Source organism: Sciurus carolinensis, chromosome 6 (assembly GCF_902686445.1).
Source record: "Sciurus carolinensis chromosome 6, mSciCar1.2, whole genome shotgun sequence".
NCBI lineage: Eukaryota > Metazoa > Chordata > Mammalia > Rodentia > Sciuridae > Sciurus > Sciurus carolinensis.
Window position 1 is genome coordinate 9,707,198 of NC_062218.1, and position 18,379 is coordinate 9,725,576.

General features: G+C 37.6%; 1 protein-coding gene across 2 annotated transcripts in view; it reads right to left on the reverse strand.

Moving 5' to 3' along the window:
* Ctnnd2 (catenin delta 2) overlaps window positions 1–18,379 on the reverse strand; it is an 856,033-nt gene that overhangs the window by 722,642 nt on the left and 115,012 nt on the right. The gene's annotated exons all lie outside the window — the stretch shown is intronic.

The following is an 18,379-nucleotide window of genomic DNA, read 5'->3' on the forward strand; positions in this document are numbered from 1 at the left end:
GTAAGCTTTGTTTAGAGTGTGAAATCAAATTTATATATATTGTACTTGTGAAGGTTACAAAACAAAGAACTTCTTGGTTGTGTATATATACACATTTATGTTCATTAAATATTGTTCTTTAGGGGTTTAAATATTCTGGTAAGTAATCAATAATTTTACACAACTGACAAACAATTGTACATTATGCAAAAGTGACTACTGATCCTAACCCGACTTTTGCTATTTTTTTCTTTTAAATTTCATTTTGCACAAATCTAAACATTACTCCCCTCAAGGCAAATTTATAATATTTCCTTACCAAATCTTTTTTTCCTCAAAATAAGACTCTCAGATACTGTTTTTTCTTCATTTACCTCTTAATAAAAACACGTGCATTTCATCTGCTTAGTGGTTCTAACCACCTCTGTTAGGATTGGCTTGGGAGAGTGTGATGATCTTAAATTATGTCCACAGATTCTTTGATGATTCTTTCTTCAGAAAGTAGAGTTTAATCCACACCCCTTTGAGTGTGGTCTAGATTTGTTCCTCTTTAAAAAAGAAATGGTGGAGGAAAGGTGCATGACTTCTGAGAAAAGTAAGTCCTACCAGGCCTTGTGACTTCCATCTCGATCTCTCTTGCATCATTTACTCTGCGGAATCAACTGCCATATTGAGAGGACACTCAAGTTCCATGAGGAGGTTATGGAGTAGAAACTAAAGTCTCCATCAACCAAACGCAAAGGACTGATGCCTACAGCCACAGCCGTAGGAGTGGGCCATATGGTGGGAGCAGATCCTGCAGCCCCAGGCATGCCTTCTGATGACCTTGACTTAAACATTATAAGAAATATTGCTCTAGAAACAAGTTAAGCTGCTTCTGAGTTCCTGACTCACAGAAATGATGAGATAAACATTAGTTTATTCAGGTGTGAAGTTCTAGGGTAGTGTGTCTTACAATAAAATATACTATAATGCACCAATAAAAAAGTGAGAAAAATAATTACATTAAAGAAGGTAATCATGGGGCATTTAGAAAAGTTAGGCTAAGTTTGGTTTATAGGCCATGAATACATGATAGAATAGTCCTAAATGAGCATTTTTTTCTCTCTAAAAGGGTATTTGTTCTAATGATCTTGTAGCCCCTGACTTGCAAGAATGTTGTTAAAGCACTTCTAACCTGGTCTGTACCTGAGAAAGGTAGAAATGGAATCTAGAAGCTAAAGGAAATGATTCCAGGGACAAGGATCAAGGATAAATTTAGATTTGCAACAACAACAACAACAAAGATATACTGAATATAGTGACAATTTTTGTGTTCTTTTAGGGTTCATTCCATAATTCTGACACTACAATAGTTTCATGATGGTCTTTTAGAGCCAAATGGGATGCATGAAAACTAGGCTAGGCCAGAGACTCTGCTTCCATCCCCAAGATTTATTCTACATGATCCCTCAGAATTTATGATCTATCACAAATTTCTGGTTGCTGACAGGCAAGTTCAATGCTAATAAGCAATCAGGGAAAAGAATATATAGAAGATTAACATGAATATAATCATGACTTCACAATACATTTTATATTTGTCCACTTAAATATTTTTAAAGAAGTTTGAAGATGTTACAGAATTGTGTGCACATATTTAAAAAGTAAGCATTCAATATTTTTGCTGAAGTTTATGATGCTATTTTTGGATATCCTGTTGAGTTGATGTATTTTGTCAACAGTTTTCATTAAATATGCAGAAAACAATAGCCCCTTATACATGAATAGTGATGAGGACAAACTGTTTTAATATCATAGGATGATCTTATCTTATTCATACACTGCGCCTCATTTAAAAAATAGATCCTTGTACATTCAGGTTTCAACTGTTCTCCCTTAGTGAATGCCCATAATAATCCTCAATTATCTAGCTTCGACTGGTGCTAAGTTTCCAATGATTCATTTACTGGCAGTACCTTCAGCAGATTCTCTTGGCAAGGGCTTTTCATTTCTTCTGTATTCACATTCAAGCCGCTCTTCTGGCACATGATTTTCCTCCCATTCTTCCACTAGTAGCCTTCTGTTCTTGGTGTGAACCAACTGCATTCTTCCCAACCCAAGGTGGGGTGAGTTAAATCCATCTTAGTAAATATTAGTGTTACTCACTCATTTTTCATTTTTTTTTCTTTTATATCTAGGAAAACATTTAATTAAAATCAGCCTTGATGTTATGACTTGCTTGGGTCAATAAATTATGAAGGAGTACAAGCATGAGAAAGTCAGTCGTGAGTCTGCATTCCATGTTTCCTTGCTTTGGGAAGCTATGTGCCTCATTCCAGTGTAGAAGAGGCTTAAGAAGTTGTAGAGTGACGATGAGGAAGAGGAAGTTTATCCACTTGCAACAGACATGATGCGTGAGTCTCCTGAATTAATAAGCATTAAGACTTGGATATTTGTTATTGTGGCATATCTAACCCATCCTGACTGATAAGCCAGAAGAGGGCAAGACAGGGCATAGTTACAAAAGTTTCTCAGTAAAAAAAGATAAAGTGAAGCCAGGCACGGTGGTGCATGCCTGTAATCCCATCGGCTTGGGAGGCTGAGATAGGAGAATCACGAGTTCAAAGCCAGCCTCAGCAAAAGCAAGGCACTAAGCAACTCAGTGAGAGCCTCTCTCTAAATAAAACGCAAAATAGGACTGGGGATGTGGTTCAGTGGTTGACTGCCCCTGAGTTCAATCCCAGGTATAAAAAAAAAAAAAAAAAAGAAGTGATACGAAGTTCTCTTTGAAAACAAAATTTCTTCTGTCCCATTTTGCATGTATTTTCTTTAGTCTGGAGGCATTAGAAACCTGTGGTAGCTTTGTATGACAGATCTAAGAGATAAAGGTACAAGCTTAATTACTGTCCTATTGAGAAAATGTTTTCCTGGATCTCAGTTTCCTCATCATCATCAGTTTCCTTTGATGATAGGGAATATTCTCTGTTCAAGATATGCATCAGACTCAAAAGATTGTTAATTTTTTATAATTACGCTTTGAAAACAAAAAAGTCCTTGACTAAATATTGGAAAATTATTATAAAATTAATTTTTAATATTAAAGTGATCTTTATCTTTAATATGTATGCAATATTTATTGAAAAATGAACTATAATCACACATACTTATGCTACACTAAAATTCGATCTGTGATTTAAGCCATACATTCTTAAAAAATCAGAATGCATTTCTTAACTTCTTGATATGTTAAAATTCTGATCACATAGATATTCACCTGTTCAGGGTATAATTTAAGCAAACTGCCTCATCATATCAGGCAATTAAAGAAGCACACCACTTAAATGTATACCTAAAATCTCTACTTAGTGAAATAATCAAAGGATAATTCAACAGTGATTTGCCCATGTACTTTGTTGATGAGCTTACAGTTTAACCAATACTAATCATCTTCTCCAGTATACATTCTGAAAAGTTTCATGGATAAACTAAAAGAAAAACTTTCTTTTATGTGTAAACGTTTTTATACCTGAATTCACACACACATACAACAATCTGAAAAATGAAAGTAAACTAAATTAAAGGAAGTTTATAGTCTATAAGAATTTTAAATTACAACAAGAAGCTGATCCACAGGTATAGAAAAATTAAAAAATATAACTTCTTATTCATGTGATGTGATTAAAATACTCAAGTACTCAAAAATAAAAAATTGGATAAAACATTGCATTGTTTCTACTTGTTACATTAAGATACACTAATTCTAAATATTTTAAGAATAATATATTTAAACTAAGTTAAATAAATACAATAGTAGTACATTGGTACAATAATACCATTATAAAATATTCACTAAAATATTTTAAATTCACACAACATTGATTGTTAAAAACAAAATAAAATACAAAACAATAAGAACAATCCATAGACAAATTTATCAGCAGTCACATTATTATGGTATGTGTTGTGGTCTGGATATGAGGTATCTCCCAAATTTCCTGTGTTAATGCAGAAATATTCAGAGTTAAAATGATTAGATTATGATAGCTGTAACCTGATTGGTTCAACCGAGTTTGAAAGAATGGACTAGGTGGTTAACTGTAGGCATGTGAGGCTTGGATGAGCAAGGTAGTTCAGTAGGGAGGGTGAATCTTCCTGTGGACCCTCCCCCTGCTTCCAGGCCAACAAAAAGAGATTAACACTCCTTTCCCATGCCCTTCTGCCATGATATTCTGTCTCACCTTGCGCCCAGAGCAATGGAGTCAGTCCATCATGAACTAACCCTCTGAAACAATGAGCCAAAATAAAATTTTCCTCCTGTAAGCCATTCTTGTTGGGCATTTTGATCACAGTGACAAAGAGCTGATAAGTATGTTATCAACACATAATTACATAATTTGTAAATATTTGCATACATACACGCACAAGCCCAAATCCACACTTATCTATGTATACATAGCAGAAGTGGAACTAGGCTTTACACATTGTTCTGTCACCATTTTTATTTTATCACTGTGTTTTGGATATCCAAACATCTGGATTTATCATGCTTTTTTATTTATATACAAGTATTCCATTGAATATATATATATATATTTTTTTGTTTGTTTTTCGGTGCTGGGGATCGAACCCAGGGCCTTGTGCATGCAAGGCAAGCACTCTACCGACTGAGCTATCTCCCCAGCCCAAACTGATATATTTTTAAATCTTTCCTCTGTAAAAATTTTTATATGCATTTTTTCTTTTTCCTCATCTTTTTCCACTTCACTCACTTAAAGTCGTTGAAATCAGCACCACTCTTTGACTCTATGTGCATGTGTGAGAAAATTACTTCAGAGTAGATTGCCAGAAATGGATTTTCTTTGTCTTAAGAATATGAACCTCTTAAGTAGTGACAGACACTGCCGTCTTATCCTAAAAGCCTTTCCAGTGGAGACTCCTCCAGCGACAGAAGAGAATAGCATTTTGCAAGTTCTTAGGCAAACATCCATATGAGTCATTGTTTAATTTTTTTATGATAGTTAAAATGTAATCGATAATTGTTTTCTTTTGCATAAAATGACATTTAAACCAAACAATCGATCAGACAAAAAGCTGATTCCGAGCACAGAGAACATAAGCCATCTTTCTCTCCATTGTTTGTCATGTGAGTGTCATGCCTCCTATAGCACTTTACCATTTCTCTGCAATTAGGGATAAAATTCTTCTGACCCTCATGCCAAATGTACAAAGTAACTACTCATAACTTCAGTTCACAAATGTAGAAAAACGAGATTAAGAAAAAGTAAATAGCATGCATCCTCGCACAAAGGGTTGCCAATGATGGTAAAGGATTTTAAACTGAATTTCTGACATTATGTCACATGTCATTTTGATTAGCCCCAAGGATTATCAATGTTTGAATGTGATGGTTCTTTTACATTTCAAATCCTATTATAAAACAATACTCATTAGTTTCAAAAGTTTGTGTTTTTTTTTTTCAAAATTTAATTTGAATCTTTAAGTTTTGTCATGAAGATACTAATTACTTTTGAGAACTTGAGATAGGATGCTATATTTTAAGTCAAAATAACATGCTGTTTGAAAAATGTATTTTTAATTGACAATAACTATATCTTTATGGGCTGCTCTATGACATTTTGATATACACTTGCATTATAGAATGAGATACTACATAGCAAATTCCTCACCTCATATTCTCATTTTCTTGCAGCTAAAAAGCTAGAAACAAACAATGCCTTCTTATTTATTAGAATCACCACTGCACATAACAGGTCACTGTAGTGTTTTCCTGCTGTGTAACTGAAACTTTGCATCCTTGGATCCACATCTCCCCTTTCCCCATTCTCCCACTACCTTCAGCTTCTGCTCCCACCATACCATACCTTTTTAATATGCTGCAAAGCCTATCATCTTCTAAGAGACTAAGATTATTTTAAACTCCAGAGGAAATTTCAGCCAAGTTATTAGAAAAGCAACAATTCTATGTTTATAATTATTTGTGCAATTATGTCATATTTTTCAATATTAGATACAAGGAAACAGGTTTGTTTGAGGTGACACATTCCCAGTTTGAAATGATAATATTTAGTAATTTAAAATTCATTTTGAACTTTATTTTTTACCTAGTGCATTTTAAAGCACCATTAATTCATTCTACGTTCAGAGAAATTCTCCCTCCACCAACAGGGTTCCCAACTTCTACTCTCTCTTTTTTAAGGCTACTCGCAATGCCTCACATCATCAGCAATTACCACTCTCTAATACAGAAATGATTGCTAAATAAAATTTCAAATAGTTTAATATTTAGTTGTTATAAAATTAGTCAATTATAGGTGTTCAAAAATATTAAACTTTAATGAAACAAGGATAACCATTAGAAAAGGAAACTGGCTTTGCTGTCGAGCCAAAAGAAACAAAAACCGAAACAAACTTTCCACCAATTAGGTAGGAAGCACACTTCTCTTTCCCTGGAAATGTTTGAAGGTTACGCTAGTCTTTCTGGAGAATTAGTTCCAAGAGCTGACTTGATTATTAGCTAGAGTCCCTTGTCTCTTGTTTTTCCATATCTCTAAAATAAGATTGGTGAATGGAATTTCAACCAGTGAAGGGTGATATTATATTTTAAAAGGGGTGAAAAAAAGAAAATTTTCCAGTCTTTCCAATAGGAAAACCCTATTAACCTGAAGGGGTCATTAAAAGCATACAAATGAACTATTGTGATTGAAATTTGTTTTACATACAAATGTCCAAGTTCTCAAGAAAACAAGACCTCAAAATAAACCAATATGTGTCTTTACAATCTCCATCTATGTAGGAATGTAGATTTTAGTTAGACAAAAACCAAATATTCAACCACAAAATTCTTCTCTTACATTCACTTTTTCTCCTATAAGGTTTCCTATCCATTTCTGTATGTCTTAGATGAATAACCAATTAAAAATGCATTTGAAAGTCACACCAGTACTAGCACATATACTAAAGTATATATATATATGGATGGTACAAATGAGTTAAAAGCTGTAAAGCTACCTTTCAAGTTTTAAGCTACAGCTGACTAAATATTTTTCAAGACAATATAATAATATCATTAAGTAAGCATACATTCTATGCACTAGGTACCATGCTAAAGCTCTTCACCAATACTGGCTTAGTTAATACTCAGCCCTGGGCTGTACTTCTATGATTATCCCTTTCCCAAATGGTGAAACAGAGACCCTGAAAGGTAACCTGGCCAAGGCAGCTAAAGGGAAGAACCACTATTCAAGTTGACAAAGCCCATTTTTCTCATTTTACTATGCTGCAATTCTACAGAATGACTCTTAATACTGACACCAATATAGAAAATAATCCATTGATTAAAAAGTAATTCACTGACCACAGACTGCACCAGGACCAGAAGTAGGTATTGATACTTGATGCAAAAGACAAGTAAGAAATTTTTTCTTCACAGTTGGGAGAAGTCCGAGGGAAAATAATACACATAGAGATCAAATCTTAACTATGAATTTCTATTTTTGTTATGAAGAGGAAAAGTTTGTACATAGGAATGTCTTCAGAGGGCTGATTATTTTGGTGTTTCGATGCCTACCATAATGACAAGCATATATTCTGGAAGCTCTCTTGCACCTGTGGTAAGCTGTCCACTTCACGTCAGCCTGAAGGTCCTCCTGACCTCTCTGGGTAGACTGCCAATAGCTATCAGTGCTGCTTCCCAACCCCTTCATTCCCATTTAGTTTAAATAATAGTCATATTATTTAATTAAACAGACACAAAACAATGAGTTATAACTTCATGAACAAAAAAGAGGATTTTTAAAAATTTGTTTATTTTAAATAACTGCATTGGTGAAGCTCCTTTAAGATAAGTCATTAAATATGCTGTGGAATCAACTGTAGATGAGAGGACTGTCCAGGGCGAGGGGGAAATTATACACATCTAGAAGAATTCTTCCTTCAGAAAGCGTCACCAGCGTCAGATCCCTTACTGACGCTAAAGAAACAGAAATGGTACGTCATAGAGAACGCAAGGAGGGGGCTGCCGGGCTGGGGAGAGCAGGCAGCAAGAACTTGCACTTGGCTCTTATGAGTAGGCCCTACTTCAACAAACGGCCTTGGTCCTGTATGGTCGAGTGAACACAGGTACAGTGAAGTTGAAAAGAAACGAAAATAGCCAGATTCCCCATTTTACATGACTCTTCTTAACCAACTGATCTCGATCTCTTGGCTAAAAGGGTTTCATCAACCTGTATCTCAATAATTATCTGCCAAATGAATAAGCTGAATGAATGATTGAAAGGGTGAGTGGGAAGTGAACTGGTCGTGCTGAGGCCTACTTTGTTATGTTATGGGGTTGTCTGGTCTCCTCATGGTACGAGCATTTGTTTTGCCTGGAATCATTTACTTGCTGGATCAATTAGTCATTTATTAACTTCATTAAGAAACAAGTGCCTACTGGTACTTGATGATGTCAATAATTCCACCAGAAAGGATGATGCCAGGTTTTGAAGGGCCTTTTGTTTGCATGAATTCCACCTATGCTCCCTGGTGACTGTGTCTGTGTGCGGCATCCAGAGACAACACAGGCTGAGAGCCTGAGTTTATGGAACAGCAATTACTCTGCAAATGACGCTAAATTCAAATTGTACAAGTGACTGAATTTCAATTTAGAATAACCAATCTACACATCATCATATTGGAAAATCATTTTCTAATTTCTGTGTACCGCACATATAATTTGCACAATTGAGGGAAAATGTCTCTCAATTAGCTATTTTGAAAAGTGGAGCAGCTCTCTGAACTTTGAACACAGGATTAAAGTTCCATTGATATATTAAGAAATTGGACAAAATTAGGAAGATGAACATTAATCAGAAATTAAGTTTTAAATTTTGTTTGCAAGATGATATGATTAAAGTCACAATTAAATCATGGTTTAATCATTATATAGGTGCCTGGAAAAAAGTGAATAATGAAGCATTGAATTGCATATATTTAAATTTGTATCACAGTGCACAAACACGTTGCTCAATTCAAGTTGTTAAGTTGCTACATAATGACTTAGTGCAGTGTCTAATGCAGTGACATAATGGCCCAGATCTGAACACAGCAAACTGTGACAGTATGAGGTTTCATAAGGTTTCCAGTAACACCCATTGGACCTAAAATCAATTATCCCTGACATACACTAGTTTACCCCCACAGTAGCAAAAGATATGTAGCTTATACTGGACACCAGGAAAGCTTCTAATTTAAAATTTAAATGGACTATAGCAGTCAAGGTAATGAGTCAATTTAGAAAATTGGATTTTATCATGATTAGAAAACTATGGGAACTGAAAAAATGAAGAGACAAACTCACATACAAATTGGTATTGGTGAACTCTGTTAGTAGAGAAAAGATATCCACACATATATGTGACTTCCAGTACATTTAATTTCTAACATGTGAAAGGTGAAATGCCCCTTTAAGTGAGGAAAATATTGGTATAACTTGATGAAATTTCAATTTTCCTTTGTCACTTCTAGAGTCCCCTAAAAAAATGATAGCCATTCTGTGCATTTCTTCTTGGCACAAACCAAAAAGTACAGAAACATATGAGTAGCCCTTGAGCAGCCCAAGGGAAGGTAAGGACTCTTTGCTGAGACATTTTATAGATGGGAGGGTAATGAGGCATAAAAGAATTAAGTAACACTTTCAAGGTCATATCCTGAGCCTTTAATAGAGCAGAGAATAAAACCATAAGTTCTGGCTATTAGAGACATACTGTAATGTCTAGAGCATGCTTCCAATCTTGCTCTCTTATACAATGAACCCAAATGAAGTGCTTGGCACTGGACAAGCTTCATACGTGTAATATGAAACACTTGCTTATTCAAGATGCTAAATGATCCAAAAAGGAATTATTTCCAAAAGTAAATGAAAGACGAACTAAAAAGGTGCACTGCAATCTCCAAAAGAAAGCTTAAGATAGATGACAGCCTTCAAGCATATTTCTCCTTTGCTTGCTTTTATTCGTGTACTTTGCAATGACCTTGTGAATTCAATCCAGGCCACCTTATTACAAGTTTAGCCATCTTGGAGTTGCCGGAAGCAATTCCATATAGCATGTACATCTTTTGCATCCAAGTCAAATCCACGTCCATCCTTCTGTCTTCTTGTTTTCTCCTACTTCCGAGTGGGTTTGAATTTGCAATCACAGTTTTGAAAAAAAAAAAAAATTAAAAAGATAACTGATCAATTGAATCTTGCCAGGACTGCTGTTCTTAAATCAGGGCACAGACCCCTTTCCAGGTCCTGTTAGTGAAGGCTGAGAGACAGCAATGCCCATAGCAGACTTAGGAGGGAAGGGCTTGCTCAAATGACACTTTAAGCATCTCCTCACCGTATGGAGTAACCTATTTACAATGCTCTTTTTAGTGCCAAAAAATTGGCAATGCAAACTTCAATTTGTGCAGTGTTCATTTTTGTCTAAGCAGCACTTAGTTTCCCTTGAGAGACTGATCCCTTTTATATTGTAGGAATTTTGGGGGTGGCCCTAATGAAGGATTCTCATCTACAGAAAGCAGACCAATGGCTCCCCCAAATATCCATGTTCCAATCCCAGGAACCAAGGCATATGCTATAATAAATGCAAGGGGAATTAGTACAGATGTAAGTAAGGCTGCTAGTTAGCTAACTGTGAGATCATGCTGGATTGCTTGGGTGTGTCAGACACCCATGTAAATGGAAGAGAAAGGCAGGAGGGCCAGAGAAGAAAACGTGACAACAGAAGAAGAAACTGACATGGTGCAATTGGTAGTTTTAAAGATGGAAGGGAGTCACAGGCCAAGACACATGGGCAGCCTCTGAAGTTGGAGAAGGCAAGAGAACAGATTCTCCTTTGAAGCCTCCAGAGGAAATGCAGCCCTGCCAACACCTTGATCCAAGCCCAGCCATACTCATTTCAGACTCCTGATTAGCAAGAAAATAAAATAATACGCTGTGTTCTTTTAAACCACCACATTTGGGATAGTTTGTTACAGCAGGCATTGGAAGCTAAAATACCATCCTTTTCTGGACAATTGTGGGTGTGGCTCTAATCCAATGGGGTCCTCTTGAGATATGAACCCTGGAAAAGCAATACTAGGACAGAACACTGTTTAGTTTGATTCCTCCAATGGGGACATCCCAGTCACATGCACGAGTCCCCGCTGCTTATAACCCCAGAGTTTCCACAGTCCTGCTCTTCCTAAACCCTGGCTTTGAAATACGTCTTTCTGTTATGAGAATCCCATAAGACCAATGGCTTTTCTTTTCCCTCTTAAGCAGATCTGTAGTTTCCTTCACTTCTGCCCAAAGTTCCTGTCGAATGTAGTTAATTCAGTCAGGTATCCAACCTGATTGGAACAATGTTCTTGGTTGATTGGGCTATTAAAAATGTATTTTCTGAGGACCAGACACTGCTCAGCAGTGAAATCAAGAAGTCAACAACAAAAGCAGTTTTTGCTACCAAGTATATATAACATGCAGCCAATACCATAAACCCAACTCACATAAATAACTTAAAATCATATCAAGAAAACATGTCCAGATAAAAAGCAAGAAACATTATCTTCTGGTTCCAACTCAAACTGAAAGTTTGCCAAGATGCTATCTGCCACAGGACATGAGTATTGTTAAGGTCTGTCCTCAAGAAGCGGCGGCTCACCCGGCTCTCATTACGTACAGCCGCTCCTTTCTTGCTTGTTCCTTCAACTTACTCATGAGATGGAGGAGCATTCACGAGGCCTCTATGTTAGCACTGAGTATGAGCAAAGCCAAGGCAACTAAGGCGGTGAAACAAAGTCAGAGGATCTCGCAGTACCAAGGTCGTGGATGATGCAGATGAATAAAGACAGTTATGCAGTGAGACAAATGTTCAGATGGCAGGACTGGGATGGCGAGTCAGAGGCCAGCTTGAGACACGCGCAATGCTGAGCCCAGACCTGCAAGATGGGTGGAAGCTGGTCAGCTGGATGATAGAGGGGAGGGAGTCCCAGCTATGGGAACTGTGAGCCAGACTCCGGCAGGACTCATACAGCAAGTTCCCAGGCTCCATGTGGATTAGAAAAGTGGAGCAAAGACCTGTAGAAAGGAATCTTAGAAGATGGGACTGGAAAGAAAGGCAAGTCCAGGCCACAGAGGTCCAGGTACACTTTTGCACATGCACTCCTTAGAAATCTTGAAGATGCTGGAGAGGACGTAAAAGATTTCACACATGGGGTAATGACCTTCGAAATTGGATTTGAGTATTTCTGAAAATATTATTCTAAATGTAGCCTGAAAACTACTTTGATAAAAGGTGTAGAACTCACAGCAGAGTCAAGTTATGAGGCTCCTCTCTGCTCATCTGTCCATGTAGCAGGTTCAAATTAGGAGATGGAGGGAAGGAGAAAAACTGGAGACGTCAAGAGGCAACACACAGAAGCCCATAGGAGGGCAATAGCTCAACGCAAAGCACTTGCCTACACCAGTGAGGCTCTGGGTTCAATCCCGAACACTGAAAATAAAAGTATCCCATTTGATGGACATGGGCTTCTCAAAATGACTCAAAACTGCTTAGGGTCACATAACAATTCAAATAATTCCTTAATAATATTTTATTAAAACATGTAATCATATATTTCAATTAAAATAATTTCAAAAGAATAAAATTATCTTTTCATTAAATCAGAATAGATGTGTTAAACATTGTGGATTCTGAATTATTCCTTAATAATTATAGCTGGTGCCAAGACAGAAACAAAGGTTTGGGTTTTCTAGAAGACATGCCAGGAACCCAGCACTTTACTATTCAATTTGAGGAAATCTGTGGCGTATATACCAGGCATTTTAACTATTTCACCCCTATAATAAAGACCAAAATGATATATTAACTTATTTTTCCTATTAATTTTCACTGAATAATTATCTACTTCCACTTGTGTATTAACCTCTCCTTGGCAGACAGTGAACACAGGTCCCCCAGGATGCAAAGTATTCTACGGGGATAATAATGCAAGTTCCAATGGCATTGAGTGTTGGTGGCTCACAGCCCCTTGATGTTCAGAAGAGTGGCTGAATGGCACTTAGCTGGCTCTCAGTGAGAGCGGGGTATGGCCAGAGCCCCACAGGAGCCATGAAGGGAAGCCTCTCAGTCCCACCACAGTGCTTGGTTTGGGTGTGGTCTGAGTGTCCCCCCAGGTTCCATGTGTTGAAATACCCATCATGAGGTGTTAAAAGGGCAGAAATCATCTGACTAAGGTATACAGGTGGCACCACTGGAAGGTAATTAGGATCAGGCCATCAGTTTGCAGCCCCCAGGATTGAATCTTGGTGGCTTAATAAGAAGAGGGGGAGATGAGAGGAGACACACCAGGAAACTCCCTGTCTCTTGTCACATGATGCCCTGACCTTCCTCAGGGCTCTGCCAATAAGATGGCCTGTACCAGATGCAGCCTCTTCACCTCCAGAGCCAAAGCAAACCTCTTTTCTTTATAAAGCTACCCACTCTGCGGATTTCAGTTGTAAACAACAGAGGGAGGGCAAGCATCCCTAGACTTCTGTGCTCTGAATTCTCCTTCTCTTCTCGATGTTACAGTACATAAAATCTCAAACCTATCCTGCATTTTAGGCAAACACTTGTGAATCTGAAGTCTTCACAACAATATGCACCTTAGGTAAGGAGAACCAGGAAACTGGCCTGTCTCTGTAGCTTGCAGCTGTGGTCAAGTGTCTTATGTGCCCAACTACACAACTCTGTTAGGGTACCATCTACACCGTCATCTCGGGGCTCACTATTTAATGTCCTCAGGACCTGGGAGCTCACTTAAAATGACAAATCTCACCTCTCTCCAGACCCATGGAATGCAATCAACGTATCAAAAGATCAAGATCAATTCTGAAGAGCACAGGTGAATACCTAGAGCTTGCAGAGCACAAATTCCGTGGCTGTATATGGCAGCCTCAGTACCGTCAGAGCTTCAATACCGCTCTGACACAGAACCACTGGCTACACTTGCCCATTCATTCCTGGTGTGCCACGTGACAGCAGGTGTGAGGTTACCACAGGCTTGTGCCTGTGTCTCCACCTGTTCATATGCACCCACTGTAATTCTCCAACTCCACTTCTGCAAAGCCAGAGCTCAGGCTTGGGCATCACTGCCTCTAGGAAAAAGGGTCACAGAGTGCACATGCTGTGCTCCAGAGATGGGTTAGTGATGATCCCAAACAAACACTGATGTGCTATGAAGAGCAAGTAAAAGAATGAACACTTCTGGGGGCTGGGGGCATAGCTCAGTTGGTAGCGTGCTTGCCTTGTAAGCAAAAGGCCCTGGGTTCAATCCCCAGCACCGCAAAAAAAAAAAAAAGAAAAAAAAAAAAAAAAAAGAAAACACGTCTGTCTTACTGTCTTTAAGAAAACTTTCAATGCAATGTTTCCAGCCTTTATTTAAATATGCTGAAATGGATTCCAAAGGGTAACAAAGCAGACTGCTATGAGACACAGTTCTCACGGACTCTGTGCTGGTTTTCAAACGACCATTCCTGAAGGTTTGCGGAAGCCAGGTGAGGTCTGCTTGTTTGGCCAATACCTAGTAAACAGCACCAGGAGGTCTGCTGACCAAGGGTCATTGCTGCATCCTCTCACTGCTTCCTCCTATATTCCCGGATAATATTTGTCAAATTCAGTTAAAAAAAAAAAATGACAGATACAGATATTATGCATAACACCCACAGTTCTGTTTTTCAACTAAGAGAATACTCTAATAATGTCTCACTAAGTTTTTAACTACAATATAAAAATCCTGGGATGAATAACAGACTTCTTCATTGGGGGCTGACATGCCTTGCCACATCAATTTCTTTTGTAATTACAGCATTAAACATGAAAAAATAAAAAATAAAATCTCTTGCATGAGGCTTTAAATTAAAAGAAGGTTTTCTGTTCATGAGGTGATTGTAACAATCAGCATACAACATTATGGATATAATGTACTAAGTCATGGATAGTGAGGAGCACACAGAACCTGGAAAGCCACCCTCCCATCTGGGAAGTTATTAAGGAGACAAGGCATTCAGTACACTAAGAGACAAGGCCAAAGTTCAAATAAGAAAGGAGTAGCTCAGCCTGACCCAGAACCCAGGTAGCCTGACTGAGCACAGACTCTCAGTACACACCACCCTGCATGTGCAAACTCATTTACACACACATAGTAAGCCAAGGATGGTGAGAAAAAAATACCTGCAAGAGTTCTGGCCAAAAATGAATCACTGAGACGCTCCCAAGAGAAAGAGTGTGTCCCTAAAAGCCCTCATTTCCAGCGTCTTCAGGATCCTGGGGCTTCCTCCACCCTCTGGACATCTGGAGAATCAGTTACAGGATATGGTACAGTTTTCTGATTAGATTCATGTGCTGTAGGAAAGAGCCCCCTCATCTAGCAAAATAGAGTCCATTTCTCTTAAGAACAAAGAGGACTGTTTGCTTACTTGATGACTTCCTTCTACTATACAATGGACAGCTTTCTTCTCAGCATCAAATCACTGATTCTCAAACTTCAGTATGTGTCAAGATCTACCGAGAACCTTGTTAAAAATGTAGAATTCCAGAGAGTATGCTCAAGAAATCTGATTCCTAAGTGCTGGATTGCTTTAGGGATCCTGTCCTGGGTCACTTCAGGGCCCTCCTGTCCTGAACCTCCTTGAAAACACAGACACAGTAACCCCTGGGAGGCTAAAACTGAGGTGGCAACTCCATGGTCACACAGCCTCCAGGGGCCTCTGAAAGGTGATGCCACCAGTGACCCAACTATACTAAAAGAATATGACATGGATGACACACCTGTGTTTGTAACTAAAGCCAAAAGCAATGTATTAATACAAGACAATCATTTCCCATTTAGGATTGCAACAACTAAATCCTTAAAGGAACTTAGTTTAATATGGTCTTTGAACAACTTCCACAATGTACTTAAAGTGCACATTATACATACTTATTTAAATACTATAAAATGTGACATTCTTCTAGAGTTTAAAAGTTGCAATTTATTTTACTAATCATTTTACATAGTATCCATTTGCCTACAGCACTGTGGCAGACGTTTAATTCACTGGAATCTGAATTATAGTAATGAAGGTTTAAAGATCAAATGAGATGGTAACTAGAGATACTGTACAGTCAGCAGTATAAATGTGCAAATTTACACACACATAAAACACATGCCTCGGGATAAGGCATTCAATTGAAATCATTATATTATAAATGATTAATAATTATATTTTCAAATCCCAGTAATAAGATGATTTGGCCATTCATAAATATGTATAATCTTTCTGTACCAACACTGTCGACACATAATTTGTTTTCCAACCCCACTGATTTTCTCTAGGCAGATGTATCATTTTCCAATTATGAAATTAAACATTCGAATTGAAAATATGTTGGCAGTCTAATTCCAGGTTTAATAACTTTCTGTGTATTTTCCAGAATATATATTACTAAAATTCAGGAGGAAATGATGAAATTCAAATGGCTAATGAATTTTAAAGACTATAATCAGCCTCTGGGAACTACTACTACCATGGGTTAAATTATTAAGGAAAGAAAAGCTTTCAGGGTCAGGAAAACTTTGGGAGAAACAGAGACTCCCTATGGCTGAATGGCCCTCACCAGCATCATAGATTTTGGAAGAAACAAAAGAAACCCTGGACCCTCTTCTGTTATGTTTAAAACATCAAAACAGTATTCATGAGTTTGAGAGCAACATGAAATTCCAATTTTTTTTTTTTTTTTTTTTTTTTTGGGTGCTGGGGATCAAACCCAGGGCCTTGTGCTTACAAGGCAAGCAGTCTCCTGACTGAGCTATCTCCCCAGCCCTGAAATTCCAATCTTGATGTGAACACTCAGTACTGAACGAATCCTACATGAAGTAAACATAATTAGAAATAATAAGGATCTTGAGATTCTATTGAAGATTCAGACTTAGTCTATCATGTGGTAAACAAAAAATAAGAATTGACTGTTCAACACGGTGAATATATCTTTAATTTGTTTGACTATTTCCCTACATGCAGGAACTCCCCATGTATGCACTGTGATCCACAAGAAGCAGAGGGAGTCTATGTACTCTGATATCACCAGGCTCCTCCCGAGGGCTACCTGTCTGGCCATGGGCATCTGACCCACGCTGTGACCTGCAGAGCCTGATATGAGAGTTGGTTCTAGGCCCAGAGTCACTGATCCTTCTCCAATGAACACAGGTATAAAATGTCAAGTTTGGGAGCTGTGAGAACATGCATTTCCACCATGTAGATTAGAAAAAATTCAAAGAGAAAAAGAGACAGACAGACACAACAGGGGCAGGCAGAAAGAGAAAGAAAGGAGAGGCAAAGAAAGAGGAAGGAACTGAGGGGAAAAGACCAAAGAACTCAGCAGGTGCCCAGAAAGGAGCAGCAAGGCCATTAGTTCCAATTATTCCCTGAGACTCAGTCACGTTCCTCCTGCTGAGTTACCTAGAAAAACAACTACATCCAGATAAAACCAATGAAAACTACTCCCTCCTAAACACATGTGATACGTGACGTGGATTCTGTCAGAAAGCAGCATTCCCCTGACACACTCAGAACATCACAATCTGTACACGAAATGAAAGACTTCGTCTTGCTTTCAGATCCCAGTAATAAGAGGGTTTCTTCATTCATAAATATGTTCAATTTTTCTGTACCAGGAAAAAGAGCCAAATTTCTACCTTCCTGGAAATACCAACATTTTTCATAGATTCACATTGTTAGTGCTATTTTTTTAAATTTGATTTGAACTTTAACATTTTTTAAATTATGTAGTAAGTGCAGGACTACAGAAGAAATCAAATATAGCATCAAACATAGATAAGGAACATAATTACAAAAAGTAATGTTCAAATTCTTAATATATTATTTAGAGAAAATCAACATTAATATTTGAGATGTACACATAATTTTTTCACAGACACACAAAATCATGTAACATTGCTTCGTACATGTAGACTTTAATCACTCTTCTCTCCCAACCCCCTTCTATATCAGTAATCATTTATGCAGTTATTATAATGACTACATTTTCTCTAATTAGCTGAGACCTTATGATTTATCAGTTTGGCTATGGTTTTGGATATTTAAAGTGTCTCCCACTTTCCCATTATAAAAAAGATTGCAATGGAAACCTTTGTTGGCTTGTCCATTTCCTTAAGACAACTCTTTAGGATGTAACTATTGCCTTAAAATCCTATACCATTTTAGAGCTTTTGAAACACTGAAAAAGTTCACTCTGGGCAAATTGGATATATGAGCTTGGTAGGCACACAACAAGGCTCTGCTATGTAGTAGGACTTTCTCATCCATTTTGCTATCTGAAGGACAGTCAGACTTTGTTATTTTAATTAGTAG